Raw genomic sequence first — 18,144 nt, 5'->3', positions numbered from 1 at the left:
TTTTGAAACTTTCCCCAATCAGCTATGTCGGTGAGCCATTTGGGAACTTGTGCAGGACATGTATTTGTTATTGATGTGCTGATAACGATAGGAAAATGGTCACTACCATATGAATCATTAATGACTTCCCATTTAAGTAGATGCAGGAGTGATCGGGATATTATGCTGAGGTCTATTGCTGAGTACGTATTGTTAGCGATGTTGTAATATGTTGGCTCTTTCCGATTCAGCAGGCACGCACCGGAAGAAAAAAGGAGCTGTTCAATCAGGCGGCCTCGAGCATCGCAGCGAGAGTCACCCCATAGATTGCTATGTGCATTGAAATCTCAAAGGAGGATATAAGGTTCTGGAAGTTGATCTATTAGGGACTGGAATTCACGTTTTTAAAGATGGTAGTGTGGAGGTATGTAGACAGAGCAGATGGTCACGAGTTTGTTCAGGAGGACTACACGAATAGCCACTGCTTCAAAAGATGTTTCGAGTGGTAGATGAGTACATGCTATCCCTTGATTTACTATAATGGCCACACCACCAGATGACGTGACAGCTTCATTCCTGTCCTTTCGAAAAATGATATACTGGCGTAAAAAATTAGTGATCTTGGGTTTTAGGTGTGTTTCTTGTACACACAGCACTTTTGGTGACTGTTTATGTAAAAGTTCTTGAATATCGTCAAGGTTTCTCAGTAGTCCTCTGACGTTAAACTGTAAAATTTGTGTCTTCATTTTTAATGTAGTTAAGTGCTGTGTGTACAGAAACGTTGCCTTAAGTTACAGGGCCTGTTTGGGCCCTGTAATACGGGTTTTCTCTTTTTTGCTTCGCTCCAAAGAGCTGCGCCTTTCCTTCGGCGTGTGGGACGCCGGAAGAGTATGGCTTGTGTCCATCACCTCTTCTGAGGTGGTTGATGGTGCCTGCGTGGCAGGCACATTTATGGCAGTTTCGGACCTGACTGCACTTGCAGTGGTCCGGGGTCCAGCAGACTCTGTAGTCTGCTGGCCTTTTTGAACAGGAGGCGGAGCAGTACAGACTGCTCCAGCCGGAGGCGCTTCTGGCACAACCGCAGTCACACTTGGTGTGAATCTCGCGGGTGCCGAAAAACGTGGCACGGCGCCTCGACGCGCCACGTCGGCGAAAGAAGGCTCAGAATTATTGTGTGTACAAAAACGTTGACGTGCCTCTTGAAATGACAGGTTGAACTTTACCTTAAGTTCTAATATTTGTTTCTCTTTTTTCCATGCAGGGCATGATCGGGAGTAGGCAGCGTGATCTTCATAGTTAGCGTAACAGGCTTCTGAAGTGCAGTTTTCGGATACATGTTCACAAGATGCGCACATCGCACACCTAGCGCGCCCTCTGCACGTTTGGGATCCGTGTCCGAAGCGCTGACACTTGAAACATCGGCGAGGATTCGGTATATAAGGTCTGACAGGAAGCTTGCAGTAACCAGTTTCAATAGAGTCGGGAAGGTTGCTTGTACCGAAGGTAACTATGATGTGCTTTGTTGGGATCTGTTTATTATCTGGCCTGATTATTATTCCCTGTACTTTCACTACATTTTGTTCTTGCCAGCCTTCGAGCAATTCACTTTCAGAAAGCTCGAGGAGGTCATCATCAGATATGACACCACGCACTGTGTTCATCGACCTATGTGGGCCCACTGATATTGGGATGTTATCAAATGAAACGAGTTTTGTGAGCTTGTCGTACTGAGTCTTGTCGCGAACTTCTAGAAGGAGATCACCATTCCCCATCTTAGTTACTTTATAGCCAGAGCCAATTGCATCTGTGAGCGTTTTCGAGACAATAAATGGTGAAATAGATCGAACTGTTTTCTTTTCATTTTGGCTGTGGATTACATGATACTTGGGGAAGGTCTGTTTAGGCTGTGCAGTAAAGAAGCTGTCATCGGTGCGCCACCTTTTCAGGCGGCGATCAGGGAGTGCAGGAAAAGGGTTTTCCATAAGAAGCATTTGAAATTCGGCGGCGATGGTGGCCACCCACCACCGAGCCCAACAAGGGGACGCTACAAGGTTGAATAGTGAACACTTGGAGACGCCAGCCATGCATAGCCGCTATAACCGAATATAACTGCCCAAGGTTGGGTACCTACACAGGGTTAACCCTCGCCGCCAGGAAATTCGGAAGTAAACGGAAAAGACAAGATGACAGGACAGATAAAAAGTGAGAGATAAAGACGAAGATGTAGGAAGAGAGAGATAGGAAATGGCGACTGCCGATTTCCCCTGGGTGGGTCAGCCCAAGGGTGCCGTCTACGTGAAGCCGGGGCCAAAGGGGTGTGTTGCCTCTGCCGGGACAGCGCCGGGAGCTTGAACGCAAGGTTGGATTGCGGATATCGCAAAAGTAATTAACAATTTTCACGGCAATCAAGCACGTTTCAATAACTTAGCAGTCTAACTTATTAAACATGCCGAGCTGCAGTGTGCCGGGCTGTCGAAGTGGCTATGCCTCCGAGGATCACACTTGCGATCGGTGGCACCTCTGATGCCTCCGAAATTTCCCTGCAGTTCTCAGGACCTAAACGGCTGCTATTCCACGAAAAGCCTTCCTGGTGACTATTAAGGCATACATTTCCGACCTACATTTCGAATCCGAGGACCTAACCACACTGTAAAAAATGAGGACCCTCCTTCACGGGGAATACTGAAGGTATAGCTGTGCCGATCAATTCCGTGAGCAGGAACTCAACTATCTCCTTAAGACGTAGTCTCTTCACAGAATATATGCTTCAGCACAGTTACCACATAACAACCCATCACTCTATTAAGGCGACAGATCTTATTTCGTGATCAAAATACAATTTCCTTTGAACAAGGTGTTCTTACACATTCTATACGTTATTGCAACTAATACAGAAAATGTATTGTTCCACCCAAAAGTCTGCTGTATTGTTCTGCACAACAGTCTGCTTTATTGTTCCTCACAACAGTATGCCGCACCACAGCTGTGCCATGCAGCCTCCTTGCAATATATAGCAATGAAGGATTTCATTTATGTTCTGCGTGCCTGTGAATGTGAGCTATGTGTGTTGTTTGACGGAAAGTTTTGTTGGCTGGAAACGCTGGTAATTTAGTTTCTTGGCACACATTCATCTGCAAGTGAACACAGGGTTCATATATTATTACAACGTACTATATGTTTTGCACAGATAACATAATTTTGTGGAATGAATGCAGTCATTCATGGCTAGCTCCCTGAAGTGCCTGCTTGTTATATACGCAACACCAAATCGAACATGAGTCCAGTTGAACTGAACTCAACACCAAGGACACAAGAATGAAGTGTGCAGCAAACAAAGGCACAAAGTGCACATGACCTGTTTGTAGAGCTAATAGCGGCACTGAAATGACGAAGATTGGACAGGCCGAACATACACAGGCCTGTTCCATACTTGTGATTAGAAGTGCTATGCTGAACTTTATGAAAATGTTACACCAACAAGGCCAAAAGTTTACCCGTGCGGAGTTCACATGACATAGTTCCTTTTCCCATTTTGCAGATTTTTTCGTTGAGCCAATCTGTACATCCAAAGATGTTCCAAACGTGTGAACTAATGAGGGTGAAAAGTTTACTTGGACTTGAAATTATTAAAGTTGCATAGAAATGTTCCCGCCTATGCAGATGGCAGTTGCAGCATGTGTTGGCAAAAAGTCAGTGAAAGTTCACCAGTTCTTTGTACAACATACATCGTCGTGAACATGTTGTTCTTGAAATTAAATGCTTGACAACAAATAAACCAATATTCCAAGTCCCCCCCCTCCGATCTGTCTCCAAGATACTTCCAAGCACTGTTTATATAGAGGCTATGCCTTGTTGTTGAGCAGTTAAATTCAGTCTTGGAACAAGCTGCACTGATGGCAATAGCAGCATCCCCCCTTTGCAGTCTTTCAACCTCTGAACTCTTTCTGCATATTTTGCCGATAGGAGTGGCGTCGCGATATCCCAGTGCACTTTGTAGAAGACCTTCCTCCGATAATGCGCAGGTGTGCGGTCCGGGAACGTATATCCCAAGGTATGCTGAAAAGCACTGAAGATTTGAGTGAGGTCCTCGGTAAGGAATAATGTAAAAATTGGGACGCGACTTCTATAGCAAAAACAAATGAAGAATGGTCACCGAAACTTAAAGAACGTAAAGAGGATTTTGCTTAAGTTTTCCATGCAACGCGTTCAGACACAAAGCTTGTTGAACGCTGCTGGGTGACAAAACATAGCTGCAGCCAGAACAATTTGACTCTGCCAACTCGTGCACGAAGGTGAGAAAACATAAAACTTCTGGAGACACGGGCATTTGTTACCCTGTATCAGCTTCCAACATCCCCGGCCATCTAACTATAAATGTTTACAAGAATATATGTGGCCAGTGGACTGGTTGACCTTTGTGCACTTTTTGCCAGCATATACTGAGAACGCTACCAGCATAGATACCAAAGCTCTCATGTCATTTTGTTATTAATTGTTGTGCAAGGTCAGAGTAAGCAATTTACAGTTAAGCCACAAATCCAGAGTGTATGTGGGGGTAGTTTGTGTGTATGCGCTGTGCTGCGTTAACTTGCAGATGTGTGAGTCATATCTGCTGCAGCATGCCAGATTAACTGTGAAATGCACTACTACACGCTTATTTGAACACAGCTTTGGCAGATGTATTCAGAAACATAATTGTCAAAAGTGCTGAAAGCTCGCTTGTGAAACTGTGCATGGACCATGAACAGCTCCACTTGGCCCCTCTCCGTATGTCTGAAAAGCAAGTACAAAAAAGAACTATTGTAGCAGCAGCAATGTTCACGGTTTAAACCACAAAAGAGAACTGGTTCACACCACCTTTGTTCAAACCACTATTTCATGAATCACAAAAGCAGATGGTATTTCTGGACAAGAACTGATTACATGCAGAACAAGCAGCAGGATGCTACGAAGACCTATTGTTATAGTCGATCAGAACTCAAGGTTAAACACACTATATTCTAACTGCAAACGAATTCATCGACAAGCATAACAAATTTCGTTTAATTAGTGCTGTGGTGTGGCCGTGACAATTTCTGTAAATACTAACACCATAAAGAGCTATGTGGGGGTGAACAAAAAAATTTTGCATTATATTATGAAATCTTAAACACGAAAAATCATATTGTAGACCACTGCAAAGGCCTAAGTGAGGCAGGGAACATATTGTAACGGCGCCTTTGGAGCGAGAAGCAGAAAATGTGAGAGAAGAGGATCAGGACTTCGTTGTCGTTTCCGTAGCCTCAACCCATCCAGCACTCTGTCACTCGCGTGACAGAAATCTGGATGGGTACAGGTCGCCTTATTCATAACACCACTGTGGAGGTATTAGCCTGATGAAGACAATGAGTAACGCAACAAAACAAATGGTGAGCAATAAACTGGGAGCAAGGCTTGCATGTGTAACTTTTGAAAACTTCAATAAACACTACATTACAGTTGTACATCTTATTACGGCAGTGGCTAACATGAAGATGGGGGCTTGAATGTGTGTCATATCGCTAAACTAAGTGTGTTGTTCGAGCCAATGTTTGAAAAAAACACTTTGCCTAAGTTGTGGCAGCAACCTTGACAGTTTTCCGCCTCGGTAAAGAAAAGTTCTGTTGTCGAATAACAAGCTCTTACTTTCGTTCAACATTTTTTTTTCATCAAGTATACATCTCTAAACATTCATTACAAATCCTCAACTTTAACAAATACGTTTATTGTAATGATACTGGGTGCAGAACTTAAGCTGCAGAGAACAAGGCATTTAGCAGGGGTCTGGCTGCGCAACTGTTTTATAACACAATGTCTATGATGCTAAAATAAGTGATTCGACAAGATTGATTGATATGTAGGGTTTAACGTCCCAAAACCACCATACGATTATGAGAGACGCCGTAGTGGAGGGCTCCAGAAATTTCGACCACCTGGGGTTCTTTAACGTGCACCCAAATCTGAGCACACGGGCCTACAACATTTCCGCCTCCATCGCACATGCAGCCGCCGCAGCCGGGATTCGATCCTGCGACCTGCGGGTCAGCAGCCGAGTACCTTAGCCACTATACCACCGCGGCGGAGCGAGATTCGACAAGAGGACATCCATTTACCAGAACAGCAAACCGTATCAAGGTTACTGCCACGACATAGACAAATGATTGTTGTTCGAACATTTAAAACAACCTAATCACAAAAATCTTGATTGGCTCCAAAAACAAACTTTTTCTACTGATTTGACCCTCAATCAAGCTCCCCGCATCATTATCTGAACTTCTGCCATAATAAGTCAACTGTCATGTAGTGTTTGATACAACTTTAAGATCTGGACAGTAAGCCTTTCATCTCAAATAAATGCTCACACTTTATGTTTATGCTTTAATGACTGTCTTATCAGCCAAAGAACCCAGGGCAAAAATGTGTGAAAGCGTCTTCAATTTTTAGAGTCAGAAGTATTTGCAATGTAATTACAATGTAATTTTATTCTACAAGAAAAAATCACTCTTGTAAAAAATATACGAAAAACACTGCATTTTGCCATGTTTGATTTGATTGATACGTAGTGTTTAACGTCCCAAAACCACCGTATGATTATGAGAGACGCCGTGGTGATGAGCTCCAGAAATTTCGACCACCTGGGATTCTTTAACATGCACCCAAAGCTTAGCACACGGGCCTACAAAATTTCCGCCTCCATCAAAAATCTAGCCGCCACAGCTGGGACTCAATCCCGCGACCTGCGGGTCATGGGCGAGTACCATTTTGCCATGGTTCCTCACGACCAACATTACCATAAATTTAAACAAAAATTACTTCGATACCATAGCCGTGAAAATTTGCTGACAAAAATAACAAGGACTGTTGTAAAAGCATGAAGCAAAAATCATGTCAGCTATTTTTCTCCCATAACTCAATTTCTGAGCACATGGTTTCAAATGCTTCTGCTGTATCTGAACGTTTTTCGCCAAAAGTAGTGCTAGAACAGCTTCCTGCCACAATGAGGTATCAAAGCACAAGTTTTGGAAAATATTACAAATAGTAAAGAAACCACTTCACAGACTAACATGAGAAGACCATGAATCGCAAACACTTACAGGTTAATTCTCAGTCACAGTTTCTGAGGCCGCCCAATGGCTTCTGTGTGTCCATCTGTATTGCTTTCTGTTCGACTTTGGGTCGGTTTTTGTAGGATGTCTGCCGAAAAACAAAAAAAACCCTAGAAACAATTCACTATTTCTAGCATGCCCCATGTAACATAACTTGACTTTCTCGGCCTCATGAGGCAGCAGTCTCGAAAGCACGCTAACAGCTGCTGCTTTATGTATGTATTACTGATACCCCATCAGCACGCTCCAAAATAATACCCAGTCATTGTTAAACAAGAAGTCTAGCAGAAGAAACCAGAAACAACATTTTACACTAGACATAAACTTAACTTCTTAATACTCACTCAATAACCTATTTTCCTTACGCATATATGTGTCCATGTTGAAAACACTGGGAATGCTAACATGGCCGCAGGTTATTCAGGACACTTCAAATGCCAACAAACAATGAGAAGGCAGACTAACGGAACATATAAGACCGTTAACCAGAAACCCATTATTACACCTATCTTTGTACCACGACGTAAATGCATGCAAAAATTCCAATCACGCAGTTTCGCCCAAGCATAAAACTGGAGAAATGCATCTAGTGGTTGAGGCTTGGCATAGAGGCATGTGGCAGTGCATGTGTGAGCTAACCATACTCAACGAAGAAATCAAGTGCTGTGCAGTTATCTCTCACATAAACCAACAGGCATGCCGTCTTCATCAATATCTTCACTTGCCTTGTTTCGTTTCTAGCCTAATATCAACTTTTTCAGTTGGTGTTTGTGGTGTCTTGAATGCTCTCTCGAGTCCATGTTGGCATGCCCGGCCTTTTTAACATGAATATCAACCTACTATGCAGCTCACTTTTCCTATTTGAATTATTTATACAACCTAGAATTACCTCTTTCTTCCCTTGATTTAACAAGAGTAAAGGGGTTTTGAATGTGAATGATGATTTAAAAGCACTAAGGCCTCCAGCATTTTTGCCTCCTTCAAAAGTGCAACTGCTGCTCTAAAGATCGAATCCACTCAGTGCGGGGTTGTTCACATGGTGGCATAGCTGTAAGCAACGTAAGATAAATTTTAGGACAATGAAAAGAGCTCTAAGAAAGAGCAAGAAATAAAACTAGCAAAGAGCCACATATTATCCGGCCTAGAATCTATTTCTGGTAACCTAAAATGCGGTGGCGCAGAACACGCACCTCGGCAACTGTTCAGCTTTTCTTTCTGAACCAAAGCTTAGTTGAGTCAATATTGGTATCTACTGATTGCTCTGAATACAGCAGTTAGGTTGCCAAAAAGTAAAAGCCAAAACACCGAAACAAGCTCCACGACTAATAAACTATTAAATACTCAATGATGCAAGTACACCAAAAACACCGTTTCAGGTGCGCTGGTTAAGTAGGTATTAGGTAAACAGAGCAGCAAAGCAATGAACTGTCACCTATATAGCTTGCAAGCGGAGAAAAGAGGTTGCTCTAGTGCCATGAAAAATCCATGAAAGTACTATCAACAGGAAAAGCTTGGTAGATGTAGAATGCACAACGCCCATCGGTCCGCTGACCACAGCAGATACCTAATGGCGGGATGACTGAACTTCACGAGAAAAAGAAATGAAAATGCATTGCTGTAGCCACCAGCGCTACACAGAAAATATGAATTTCCTAGTTGGCGAACGCGGTTATGGCACGTTAGGAACGTATGCCACGTTTTTTGCATGCGAACGAGGTCGACAAGCTGCAAACGTCGTTGTTGCCAACCACTGTGTTGGTTTTCATAGCAGTGGCACTTCACACAATTTTCTGGCTTGAAGTTGCATCGTTGCGGTGATAGATACCCGGCGCCGGGCCAACAGGCGCGCATCGTTGTTACTTTATCTCCTTGAATGCACCTTGCAAGCGAACCGAGTTGTCCCCATCATGAAAGATAAAACAATGAGGCGAGTGGTGGGGGGGGGGGGGGTAGCATTTCGACATATGCTTGGCCTTGCTCTAACCAGCGCAGGATGGTTTATAAGGCACCTCTGCTGCAGTACACCAGTGCCCCGCTGAAAAGTGTACATGATTTGGAAGGGGCTGTTGGCGCTAGTCATGGACACAGCACATTTTATTCAATACCGATGTGTGTATGTGCCCCATATTTGAGTACTAGCATGATTGGTGATGTCTAAAAAAGGCACTGGCAATAATTTGGAGCAGCCAATGACATATTTTTTTGTTTTTTTTTACCACCCCTACTTTTGGTTTTACAAATCTCCCGAATTTCAAGGTCGCCAGCTTGGCAGAGCCACAATTGCGTTCGCAGAGTCTATCAAACGATTCAGCAGGTGTGGCACATACTAACGTGAACTTCATCATTGTTTGCTCAGTGAGGTAATTCAGAATACTTTTTTTGAAATAACAGTTCTCATGTTTACTCTGCTCTATTTAGGTGGGCTGAATGTGTTGTACATAAATTTTGTTTGTAAATGTCAGCATTCTTTCTTACACTGCTCTAAATTTGATCTTTAAAGATAATAATTTAGTTTTTTCCCATAACCTGCTTCAAATTTGGATTTTAGTGTTCCAAAATTAAAATTTTGCTGCTCCAAACATTGCACCAAATTTTGTTTTCGCTGTTATACCCCTGTGATAGATAATTCTGTCGGAAAAAGGAATGCAGAAAGAGCTTACAGAGCATTCATTCATTCAATGCTGACTATTGCATTTGCAAAATGCTATCGTGTTAACAAGACAACCATAATTTTTTATGACAATTGTAGTTAACCGAAGTGTTCTCTTTCCCACCCTTTTATATGACCATTGGTTGTCATTGTTAAAGCTTTGTAGGTGAAGTGTTCACATCTGATTCACTTTTAATTTACCACTTGAATAGCTTACACACCTTTTTGTTTTGAATTCATCTTTTTGCTGATTTATTTCACTATGTGCACTAAATAATATTTGTTGTAATTTTACTTTTAACTTTTTCAAGTGCCTTAGAAATAGAGTTGGCTATATTGTGGGGCCTAGAAAAAATGCGTTATTGTGAATACAGCTCGGATTTACCCATTTTTTGCATTGCCAACAGTTAATTGCTTGAATCTTGTGGAGAAAAAATTTGTTCGTCACTTTAGAGCCTTCAAAATTTTGCAGAATGTCGTAAGAGTGGCAGTGGTCTTGGGGAAGTATGTGGATACACACAAACTTGTCCAGCCATCAGATTTACTGCAATACATTGCTAATTCCAAAGGAACAAGCAGGATTTCGAACAGGCTACTCAACAATTGACCACATTCATACTATCAATCAGGTAATAGAGAAATGCTCAGAGTATAACCAACCACTATACATAGCCTTCATAGATTACGAGAAGGCGTTTGATTCAGTAGAAATATCAGCCGTCATGCAAAGACTGCGGAATCAGGGCGTAGATGAAGTATATATAAACATTCTGGAAGAAATCTACAGGGGATCAACTGCTACCATAGTGCTTCATAGAGAAAGCAACAGAATACCAATCAAGAAGGGTGTAAGGCAGGGGGACACAATTTCCCCAATGCTGTTTACCGCGTGCTTACAGAAGGTTTTCAGAAGCCTAGAATGGGAACAGTTAGGGATAAGAGTCAATGGAGAATACCTTAGTAACCTGCGCTTCGCCGATGACATTGCATTGCTGAGTAACTCGGGGGAAGAATTGCAACTCATGATTACGGAGTTAGACAAGGAGAGCAGAAAAGTGGGTCTTAAAATTAATCTGCAGAAAACGAAAGTAATGTACAACAACCTCGGCAAAGAGCAGCGCTTCGAGATAGGTAATAGTGCACTTGAAGTTGTAAAAGAGTATGTCTACTTAGGGCAGGTAATAACCGCAGAGCCGAACCACGAGATTGAAGTAACTAGAAGAATAAGAATGGCGTGGAGTACATTCGGCAAGCACTCTCAAATTATGACAGGTAGATTGCCACTATCCCTCAAGAGGAAGGTATATAACAGCTGTATCTTGCCGGTACTTATCTACGGAGCAGAAACCTGGAGACTTACAAAGAGGGTTCAGCTTAAATTGAGGACGACGCAGCGAGCAATGGAAAGAAAAATGGTAGGTGTAACCTTAAGAGACAAGAAGAGAGCAGAGTGGATTAGGGAACAAACGGGGGTTAAGGATATCATAGCTGAAATCAAGAAGAAGAAATGGACATGGGCAGGGCATGTAGCGCGTAGACAGGATAACCGCTGGTCATTAAGGGTAACTGACTGGATTCCCAGAGAAGGGAAGCGGGTTAGGGGGAGACAGAAAGTTAGGTGGGCAGATGAGATTAAGAAGTTTGCGGGTATAAATTGGAAGCAGCAAGCACAGGACCGGGTTAACTGGCGGAACATGGGAGAGGCCTTTGTCCTGCAGTGGACGTAGTCAGGCTGATGATGATGATGATGATGATTGCTAATTCCAATCGTGCCCGCACAATCGCGAAGGACTGATAGCCTCCCGTGCGAACGGGAGATTTTACATGTGTGCATGCCTCGAACAGTCGTGCATGTTGACATCTTAGGGCCTGGCTCCTTGACAGAGTCCGGTCTCTGTCTAGTGCACCTTTCTTAGAATGTCTCATGTGAAGATATGGCTTGCATGACGTGGCAGGTGCATGTAAACTGAGTAGAGCAACGGTTGGAAGGAAGAAAATGTTACGGAAAGCCATGTGTAATTTAAACGTCAATGCACACGAAGGTGTATTAAGGCCTCAGTGGGTGATGCATGTAATCTCGGAGGCTATGATGTGCTGCTGTTTGTCAACTTGTGGCGTGGCGCATATGCCTGCTCTTGGGTTCTCACGTGAGCGCGTGATTGCCACATCTTGCGCGACAGCATTGCCAGCATGCTTTTCTATCAAACATCGTGGAATTCGGGATGTGAAACCCCAGATATTAGTTCATGTATCACACGTTACTTCGCATTTGTCAATTTCATTCATCCTACTGCATGTTATACAGATTGTACTTCTCTAGTATTCATTCGTCATCATTAGTGTAGTTTTGTACAGAGTGGCTTAAAGTACTTGTTTTTTGTTATTTTTAGAAAAGGAGTATTCATTTTGGCAAAATTTGCCTAGAAATGACCTAGAAGAACGTCACCCATGTTTAAAATTGGTTGTGCTGGCAGAAATCATAAACTTCACTCCTGCGTTTGTGTTACAATATTTAAGTAGTCTTTTGAATAGGCTTTTATCATTTGTTTTCTGCAGCATACTATGACTGCGTTTTCGCTTAATCTATTTTAGCTTAGGAATTACTTAGAATTAATCTTAGAATTGGAGCGCCACGGGAGCGGCCACGTCAGCAGCACGTGTAAGTGAGCTCTGCACATATCTGCCTCTAACTTTTGCAATTTTGGTTCTAGGAGGGTCAGAGTGGTGTCTATTTGTTCTTGAATATACAAGGAGTTCAACCACTTCAAATACTGCTATTACAAACGAGAATTTTAAATTTTAGGAGCGGAAAACAGTGTGAATCTGTGAAAACAAAACAGTCGGACCACGTGTTCTTTACGATCGCTTGTAGCTTCGTTATTATTCTACCGGGAAACTTCTTACTTATAAAGTTGAAAGTCCTTAGGGTAGACATGACGCTACTGAAGTTCGATCAGGCTAGGTTTAATAGTTCCAGAGTTATTCTGCAATCAAAATTAAGCCTAATCACTAAAAAGATTAAATTGGTAATATCACCTCGCAAACACAATTAAATTTTGTCCGCTTAATATAATAATAAATGGCACCCCAAAGGCTACCAGGAGGCCCTATTCCGTACACTCTAGGCCCTTAATTATGGTGGTAATCAGCAAAAAGCTCATTTCAATAAAACAAATTTTCAAAAAGAGCTACAAACGCCACCGAAAAATAGCTAATATCTTCTTTTAGAACACAACAGTCCGGTTCTTTCCGTGTAAAATTAATTTTGATAGCTTAAGGTAACCGGAAGATACAGAGTTAGAAAGAATATAACGAAAACCTCTAATAAACGTGTGGCGCCCGCGTCTTCCCTCGCTCAGAGGAGGAGAGTGGCTCACTGCTCGGGAGAAAGGTACGCCCGTCATATCAGTCTTGAACCACGTGTGTTTTTTTTTCCTTACGATCGCTTTTAACATTGCTAATAACCTACCGGGAAACTTCTAACTCATACAGTAAACAGCCCTAATTGTAGACCTGTCGCCGCTTAGGTTTTTATCAGGACAGGAGTAATAGTACCGGAACTATTTCGTGACCAAAATTAAGCCTAATCACTAAAAAGATTCATTTGGTAACATCACCTCACAAACAAATTTAAATTTTGTCCGCTTAATATATTAATAAACAGCACCCCATAGGCTAATTGGAGGCCCAACTCCGTACTCTCTAGACCCTTAATTAAGGGGGTAATAAGCAGAAATCTCATTTCAATAAAACATATTTATAAAAATGACCACAAGCTTGACTGATACACCGCTGAAACCTACATTTAGAACATAACAATCCGGGTGCGGCAATGGCGTAGTGGTTAGAGCATCCGCCTCGCATGCAAGAGGTCCGTGGTTCAAATCCCGGTGCCGCGCAGTTCCCAACCAGAAAAAAAATCCGCGTGTTGATGGAACTGCATTAAGAGGCCTGGGGTGCGGCCTCACCGGTAACCACCGCCGGGAACGCACTGCCTCACCAGAGAAGGATTGGCCACCCTGGTGCAGTATCTGGCCACTACCTCCCACATGCATACGTCAAATAACTCACGGCCCTCAGTTCCCAGCTGCGAAGCAACCGACCATGGCGGCGGTCAGATCTGCAACGCAGCAGAAGGTGCTAAGAATCTCTGGACTACAGGCCGCCTTTGAAACCTGAACTTGGCAACGTTTAACGCTAGAACCTTATCTAGTGAGGGAAGTCTAGCTGTGCTATTCGAGGAGCTAGAGGGTGTTAAATGGGATATAATAGGGCTCAGTGAGGTTAGGAGGACAGATTAGGTCTGTACTATGCTACAGAATGGGCACGTCCTTTGCTATCGGGGCTTGGCAGACAGAAGAGAACTGGGAGTGGGGTTCCTAATTCACAGAGACATAGCTGACAACATAAAGAAATACTATAGCAATAATGAAAGGGTGGTAGGTATTGTAATTAAACTGAATAAAAGATACAAGATGAAGGTAGTACAGGCTTACGCGCCTACATCCAGCCATGATGACGCTTCAGTTGAAAGCTTCTATGAAGACGTGGAATCGGCAATGAGTAAGGTAAAAACACAGTATACCATAGTGATGGGCGACTTTAATGCAAAGGTAGGGAAGAAGCAGGCACCAGGAAGTAGGAGATTATGGCATCGGCACTAGAAACGCCAGAGGAGAGCTACTAGTAGAATTCGCAGAACGCAATAATTTGCGGATTTTGAATACTTTCTACCGAAAACGAGAAAACCGCAAGTGGACATGGAGGAGCCCTTATGGCGAAAATAAGAACGAAATAGATTTATAATGACTGCACACCCAGGAATCGTGCAGGATGTGGAAGTGGTTGGCAAGGTACGATGCAGTGACCATAGAATAGTACGGTCTCGAATTCGCCTTGACTTGAAGAAGGAACGACAGAAACTGATACGCAAGAAGCCAATCAATAAGCTATCACTGAGAGGGAAAGTACAGGAGTTCAGAATGTCACTGCAGAACAGGTACTCGGCTCTTAGTGAGGAAACCAACCTTAGCGTAGATTCAATGAATGATAATCTAACAAGTATCATTACGGAGTGTGCAGTGGAAGTTGGAGGCAGGGTAGTTAGACAGGACACGGGCAAGCTTTCCCAGGAAACGAAGAACCTAATTAAGAAGCGTCAAAGCATGAAAGTGTCAAGTACGACAGACAAAATTGAACTAGAATAGAAATAGAATAGAAATAGAACAAATAGAAATAGAATGGGAGGTCACGAGATTAAGGGCCACATATTAATGAGTGCAAGAACACAGTGACTGGTTGTGCAGCAATTTCCAACTATGCTCATTCATGGAAACAATTGCACTTCTCCCCCAAATGGGGGAGAAGAGAGGGGGGAGGGGTAGTGCAGCATTGTTCTTCATAAGCTACACACACATGCATTAACTGTTTTAGTTGGCGCATAAACAGTATAAAAGAGTGAGAATCGTTAGAGGAGAGAAACGGCCACATACTTGAAATCCCATAAAAAAGGCAGAAACACTCATTTGGGATAATACAGTATATATTCTGTGCCATCAATAAAAAACGTGCAAAGTGCTGAATTTCACTAACACTTCCACACTATTGGGCCAATATGAAACGACAACGTAGGGCACTGATCGCTTTACTGTCCAGATGGTGCTTCCCGAATTTCCTGAAGTTGCACATGCTGCGAAGTGGTCTGGCCAAATATAAGTATACCCAGTCCAACAAGCACCGCTGGCTTCATCTCCAAGTGACAGCACCAAATGAAGTCATTTATTAGTGGCAAGCGACTAATTCTAAGTACCTAAGCGTGTAAATAAGCAAATGCAAGTATATTTCAGTTTCATGTTCGATTTCTATTGTTGCAAGTAGATATAGCTCTGGAAACGGGGACTATACGACTCGGAATTGGTGTGCCGGCACTCTTACCAAACCGTTCCAGCGAAGGCAGCTTCTCTGTCCTTTTTCGCCCTATGAGCTTGGGAAGCGCCCGTGCTAACGCGCTGTGCATCCCTCGGGGTTGCTCCAATTGGGCAATTTTTTCCGTATGGTGTTTCTGTTTTGTTCTTTTTTAATACATTGCAGTGAAGTTAACGTGAAGGTAACGACACCTTCAAGGAGTGAAGTTAACGACACTTTGCGCAAACTTCTGATGGCGTATTGTCGGACTTCAGGAGACCACAGGTTAGCCGATCGGAATAGGACAATGAATACACGCGTTCGTGTCGCAAATCCCGTTCAACATCATCATTTTTAACGAGTCCTCGACCGCATGGACGAAGGAAAACAGGAAAACGGCAGTTTTTTCCTTCCTCCATGTTGCGCCGTGACAAGCGTCCATGTTGGTTGGCAAGGGCCACGCATGCGCGACATTGCATGCGCCGCGTACGTACATCACGTGACCACGTCTGTGAGATGTTATGGCGAGCCGGCTCACCGACGCACGGCCGCCTGGATGGGCGCGCGCGGCGGTATTCTGGTGTCGCGAAGGGGCCCACGCTCTGAGGAGTTTTGTGTTGAAACAATATTGAAACCAAGCTTTGTGGTTGCACAATAAGCTCGCTGTATTCGCTACACCTCCAATGCAGTACAATGACCTGTGTACTTGAGAATAAGACAATTCGTAGAAATGGTGAGGCGGTCGTAGTTAACTTTTGCATGCAAAAGCATTATAAGTACACAATGAAATTATATGTACGCGCTGTTTGACTGACGAGATGAACTCACGCGTTCATTGCGCAAAGCGCGTATACGCTAATTTTTTCGCCTGCGATGCCGACCTGTTTTTTTTTCAGAGTGAAGCGCTTAAAACTGAAAAAAAACTTCCTTGCCGAGAATTAAAAAATTGTGCACCAGATCTATTACTTTACACGCACTTGGTGTTTTATTTGTCGTTGTACTCGCAATATGACAACCTTAAAATGCTTGATGATAGGACATATGAATTGTCACATAAGAGGAATTAAAATAATTGAAAGATTTCTGAAAGATCTTAACAATGTGTTGAACCCACTATTACATCGATACTGATTTCAACGGCATATCAGTTATAATAATGACATGGAACCCCCAGTGTTTACATGCTCTCTTTGGCAAAACAACCCGCTTACAACAATGCTCCTGTACCACATTATCAGTTATATCAAACAGGTGTGGCTGCTGAGTGTTCGTGCCGACAAAAAGGAAGGGGGTAATGCGCGTGGCGTGTTATCCTCGAAAAGAAATAAGAAAACGAGAAATGTAAATTTGCTTCCTAACACCCCTTTATTATAAAGAGGGACTCCGTGTGGTTGTGGTCTCTAGAAATTTCACTATCTGTCATTTAAAGAGATAATGAATAAAAATATGAAAAATTGATGAAAACAGAAATTCTGTTAGAAAGCGCAAATTTTCCGCGAAACAATGTTGACATATTTTCGATTATGTTGCATTTTTGGTAGATTGTCGTTGCGTGGTGGCAGCACGTGACCTTTGCCGTCACATTCTCCGAGGCACACGCAGAGTACCTGTGTTCCGACCCTTCTCTTCCCTTTTTCCACCTCTCTTTTCATCCTACTCTTTCCTTACACAAAAGCGCTGATGCTTCAGTTCCAAGCCTGGAGCATTTCTAGCTGCCAGTGCCGTTCGTAGTGGAGTCATTACACGCCAAACATGCCAGCTATTTTGGCAACCACCTGAAATTGATTCGAAGAAATATTCTGCTGGTGTACTGCATTGAAAGCAGTGAATCACTAAAATACTTCAGGAAGGAAAAAATTGTAGTCACGTGAGTGTTTTCCGAAATAATCCAAATGTATTAAGGCTGTTTTTGGTGAAAAAAGAAGATTTTTTAAAGTGTCCCTTCCTCCATCAATACCAAATTTAGTTTAAATATTGCCACGTTCCATTTCCCAAGTTTTGTTATCGTCCCGAAACACTACACGATTCTCAGCGCAAACCACGCCTGCAGTTTTCGAAAAGCTTCCGGACAGTAGTAGATCATTTCTATAAGATCACGCCCACTCTGCGAACGGTACAGATTATTCTGGAACCTACGCCACCGCCAGGTATAACGCTAGAACATTCGACGGCAAGAGTATAAATGCCGACGCGCTTCGCCGCTTGTCAGTAGTTGATCGACAGCCGACGCTCCGTTCGCCAATTCAAGACTGCTACTGTAATCGGACTTTCTGCTTACCGGGCACAGGTTCGCCCGAATAAACAGTTAAATTCCAACGCAAGGTCTCCTGTCTTCGGCCACGTCACGACCCCGTGACATCTTGTGGAGGTGCTGCTTCTTTGATGTTCCGGACGCCCCCTTCAATCCGTGACCCCAGCCCAAGCGGCAAAGAAGACACGGACGCTAACCCTGAACAGCGAACAAGCCGCAGGCAGAGGGGACTACAA

At 43.2% G+C, this 18,144-nt stretch overlaps 1 long non-coding RNA gene across 1 annotated transcript; it reads right to left on the bottom strand.

Annotated features, from left to right (window-relative positions):
- Positions 1 to 2,906: 2,906 nt before the first annotated feature.
- LOC142783977 (uncharacterized) lies at positions 2,907 to 7,235 on the bottom strand. The gene is made up of 2 exons (XR_012888545.1): positions 7,092 to 7,235; positions 2,907 to 4,752 (listed from the first exon to the last, which is right to left on the bottom strand). It is a non-coding gene; the product is annotated as an uncharacterized LOC142783977 (long non-coding RNA).
- Positions 7,236 to 18,144: the final 10,909 nt, after the last annotated feature.

The sequence above is a fragment of the Rhipicephalus microplus genome, unplaced genomic scaffold (assembly GCF_043290135.1).
Source record: "Rhipicephalus microplus isolate Deutch F79 unplaced genomic scaffold, USDA_Rmic scaffold_13, whole genome shotgun sequence".
Lineage (NCBI taxonomy): Eukaryota > Metazoa > Arthropoda > Arachnida > Ixodida > Ixodidae > Rhipicephalus > Rhipicephalus microplus.
The sequence above is the reverse complement of the archived record's forward strand: the minus strand, read 5'-3'. Positions and strand labels throughout refer to the sequence as shown.